The sequence below is a fragment of the Pan troglodytes genome, chromosome 8 (assembly GCF_028858775.2).
Source record: "Pan troglodytes isolate AG18354 chromosome 8, NHGRI_mPanTro3-v2.0_pri, whole genome shotgun sequence".
Taxonomy (NCBI): domain Eukaryota; kingdom Metazoa; phylum Chordata; class Mammalia; order Primates; family Hominidae; genus Pan; species Pan troglodytes.
This window is the reverse complement of record NC_072406.2, coordinates 137,613,867-137,618,829: the sequence shown is the minus strand read 5'-3', so window position 1 is coordinate 137,618,829 and position 4,963 is coordinate 137,613,867.

The following is a 4,963-nucleotide window of genomic DNA, read 5'->3' as shown; positions in this document are numbered from 1 at the left end:
GTAATGGTAAATGCAAAATTTATGTAGAAGAGGTAATAGTCATAAATCTGTGTGTACGACAATGTAACAATTAAATACCTTAAGCTGAAACTGTTAAAATGCAAGTAAAATTTAATTTTAAAAATATCAACACGAAAGGAGATAGATCTACTAGGTATAAGGTAAGGATGTAAAGGGATTCACTAATACCATCAATAAACTTGACTTCACTGACATACATTGAGCTTTACATATCTCAAATAGAGAGTACACATTTCCCCCCTGTGTACATGAATCATGGACAAAAATAACTCAGGTCCCACTTGGTCACATTAAAACATCTTAATGAAATAAAAAAGCTGATACTTAAAGGCCACATTATTATGTCAACAAATTTTAAATTATAATTAAATAATTCAACCAAAAATCTTAATTAAGAACCACAATTCCACCTAATCATTGGGTCAAACAGAAAATTATAAGGGGAATAGCAAACTACTTAGACAATAATGAAGAGAACACTTCAGTCTATAAACCTATGACACAGAATAGAGAGCTCAGAAATAAACCCATGCATATACAGTCACCGGATCTTCGACAAGGGTGCCAAGAACACACCATGGGGAGAGGACTGGTTCTTCAATAAACAGTTCTGGGAAAACTGAGTATCCACATGCAAAATAGTGAAATTCGACCCTTGCATTGCACCATACCCAAAAATCAACTCAAAAGGAATTAAAGATTTAAAGGTAAAACCTGAAACCTTAAAACTCCTAGAAGAAAATATAGGGTAAAGCTCCTTGACATGGATCTTGGCAATGATTTTTGGGCTATGACACCAAAAGCACAGGCAACAAAAGCAAGAATAAACAAGTGGACCTACACCTAACTAAAAAGTTTTGGCACAGCATAGTAACAATCAGCAAAACGAAAAGGCAACCTATAGATTTGGAGAAAATATTTGCAAACCATCTGTCTGATAAGGGATTAATATTCAAAATACATAAGGAACTCATACAATTCAATAACAATAATAAGAAGAACCCAATTTAAAAATGAGCAAAGATGTAAGTAGACATTTCTCCAAAGAAAACATGCAAATGGCCCATTCTAATAGACACAAAACACACACAGGAAGAACACCATGAAGACAGAGCAGGGTGATGCTTTTACCAGCCAAGTATCACCCTGCTCTCTGCCGGGATGATGGATGGCCAGCAAACCACCACAACCTAGGAGAGAGGCGTGGAACAGAAGTTTCCCCAGAGCCCTCAGAAGAAGCCAACTCTGATGATACCTGGACCTTGGACTTCTAGCCCCAGAAATGTAAGATGATAAATTTCTGTTGTTTAAGCCACTTGGTTTGTGATATTTTGTTATAGCAACCCTAGCAAACTAATACAACAGGAAAATGAAATAATAGATATAAACATTGGAAAAGAAGAGTTAGAATTACCTATTTTAAAAAATGATACAATTAGATACTGAGAAGCCCCAAGGGATTTGGGTTTTTTGTTACTAGAATTAATGCTTTAACACCTAACGTGGCTTAATACAAGGCTCACAGCTGGGTTCATCTTATGGGAAGCATTGTCAGGAGTGTGGCGGGCAGGAGAAGGATGACAGTGGGGTGTCTTCCTTTCTGCTGGACCGAGAATTGGCAAAGGCTGGCTCCTCTACCAAAGGCTAAGCTCCTCGCCAGATGTCCTCTACTACATTGATAGCCTCAGCGACAGCGTTTTTTCCAGGTCCTACCTTGGAAAACCTTGCCCCACTGCGTTGGCGCCCGGGGGTGCTTCTCTTCTCCTTGTTGACTTCCCTTATTCATGCCCACATCTTAATCAATACTTGATATTTAAACTCTCCTCAGTACCCGACTCGAGTGCACCATGTGTTTCCTGCCAGGACACTAACACAGCACCTGGAAGAAGAAACTGGAAAATTATTGATTTGCAATAGTAACAGAAGCCACAGATACTTAAAAATGAATTCAACAAAAAAGTGCAGTATCTAAAAGAAGAAAACCAAAGACTTACTGAATGATCTAAAAGGAGGTCTGAACAAATATTCTTCTTGGATTAGAAGACTATATCATAAAATGTCAATTCTCCCAAATTAATATAGAAAAGGAATCTAATTTTGATTAAAATCTCAATTAGCTTTTTTTTAGTTGAATAGAATGACATTAAAGCTTATATGGAATAAATGCCCCCAGAACAGCTGAGAAAGTTATGGAAAAGAACAGTGAGTACACTTGCCTTACAAAAGAACAGATCGTGCATAAAGCCTTGCCATCAAGTCACTGTGGTATCAGCTAGGAATAGACAAACAGATCAGTGGAACCGAAGAGAGAACTCAAAAATAGATCTTGACAAATACAAAAAATATAATATATGACAAAGATTCATCTCAGTGGAAAAAACATGGATTATTTAATAAACAGTGGCAGCACAATGGCTGCCTGAAAGAAAAGAGAATTGGATCTCTATCTCACATTGCATTAAAAAATATGATCTAGATAGACTAAAGACGTGAATGCAAAAAAACTAAAACTCGAAACATTTCCATAAAACCCATGGGTCTACACATACCATCTAGGGGCTCAAGAGGCCTTCACCACTAGAAACCTAGAAGTTATAAATTTAAAAATAATAGAGAGATACATGGCTAGATACAGTTTTCAAACTTTTAGAAGCCAAACTGGGCTCTATATAGAGTCAACAGACAAATGGTAATTTTGGAAACAATTATTTGTCATGCAGCCAACGTAGAGTTCGGTGCCAGTTTTGCAGTGGAGACGCGGAAGGGAAACTGGAGCAGAAAGGGATTCTTCTTCCTGGCCCCAGGAGGAAGCGGTCTTCTCAGCTGGAACACGTGGAGCCTGTGAGACACCCGCCCCCCGCCCCCCAGCAGTGCGCCCCCAGTGGGCAGTCATGGTACTGCCTCTGACTCGGCACTGCAGGAAGTTTCCCTCCAGTTCCGTCTTCTCAGCTGGTGTGCCTGGGGCCTGTGGGACCCCTGGCAGTGTGCCACCCACTGGGCAGCAGTGGTACTGCCTCTGCCTCTGCACTGCCGGAAGTTTCCCTCCAGCCGCACTAGCCCTCTTCCTGTTCCTCCTGCACCCCACACCTGTACCAGCCTCATAGCCTCCTCCCCGTGACACGTTCCCACACTTGCTCCAGGTCTCTGCTCAAATGTCACCTCTGAGACATCTTTCCTGAGCACCCTACCTTAAATAGCACTGCCTGCTCCATACCTCTCATTCCCTATTCCCTTTTCTTCATGTCCCCTCTGACTTACCAAATATTTATGTGTTTGTTTATCGTCTGACTCCCTCCTGGGATGTGAGCTCTGCCAGTGTGGAGACTTGACCAGCTTGGCTCACTGTCACATCCTCAGTGCCAGCAACAGTGCCTGGTAGGCAGAAGATTTTCAGTAAGCTTCTCTTACTGAACAAATGAATCACTTTACAGGCAGCTTACTAGAAACAAGTTTAAAAAACTCCATATTCATACCTGGCATTTTTAGGGAGGAGCATAAAAGAATATATATACATTGTAAATTGTTACAGTCCTTTAAAAATTCTACCTGGAAACATTGATCAAAATTGAACATGCATGTATCACCCAATTCTGTGAATCTAACCTACCGAAATAAAAGCAGGACATAAAGACATATATAAAAGGGTGTTTATTTGTGCAGTGTTTAGGAAAAAAAGTTTAAGGAAATTAAATATCCCCTGTTAGTAGCAGAATGACTGAGAAACTTGTGGTACATCCACATTATAAAATATTAAGCAGCACTTTAAAATAAATTAAAGTTACGCTGATTTTGGAGGGATATCCGTGTTGTTGAGTTTTAAAAGCAAGATGCAGAAATATGTGCGTAATACGATCATTTATATGTATAAGTATTAAAAATCTTCAATAGAATAAAATTATTAGCATTAAAAACTGTTGTTTGCCAACAACATAAAATGAGTGCATACAATGTACTGAGAAATAATGCAAACATACCAGGGAATTAAAAACAATTGTTCCATATAAAAAAGATGTTACTTTGTTGATGACTCATACAAAAACACTGTTTATTTTCTTATAGAGTTACAAAATGATTACATAACAGAATAGAAATGTGGGAAAATTCCAAGGAAGGGTTGACTCCAAGGCTTCCTTGAGGAGGTAAGAGATGGTTTTAAGAGAAATGAAGGTTTAGGTCAAGAAGGAAGTAAATAGATGGCAAATTTGCTTGCCAAAAGGTTTTTACTTACTGGGCGTATCGGGCTCAAAGGCTCAGGTATATAAGTTTCATGAATTAGGAGAATGTATACTGGAATTTATATAAATCAAAGTGAAAGACTCATTTTGAAATGATATAATTAAATAATTTGCACCATTAGGATATAATCTTTCAAGAAGTCATGTTGCTGCATCTACTGAAGAATCATGTTCAGTAAGATAGGATGCATTCATTTGGACATAATCATTAGCTGAAAACTGCAATGTAGAGATCCCTGATAAACAGAGAATGTGATTAACAAAGAAAATGAAGAATCTATTTGTAGTAATAAGAACAAAAATGGAATTGTCTGTAGAGTCAGCTATTTTTAATGTTCCCAAACTCCATCTCCTCATCAATGTGTGTATTTCAGAATGTCAGATTGTGCAAAACCTAATGAGGCTGGCCATGGCCGATTGTACAAGGAGAGTCAATGTCTATTGAAGAGACAAGTAATTATCAACTACTTTTTTAAAAATCTTAAATGTATGAAAAAATTGCAAGTATAGTGCAAAGAACTATTTTTAGGAACCAGAGAAAGTCGCCAATAAGAATATTTAGTATGTATTGTGTATTTCTACAGACAAGGGTATTCTACATAAATAAAATTCAACCATACACTCAGGAAATTAACACTGATATAACACTGTTATCTGACCCCCAGATGACATTCAAGTTTTTATAATTGTCCTGATAATGACCTTCA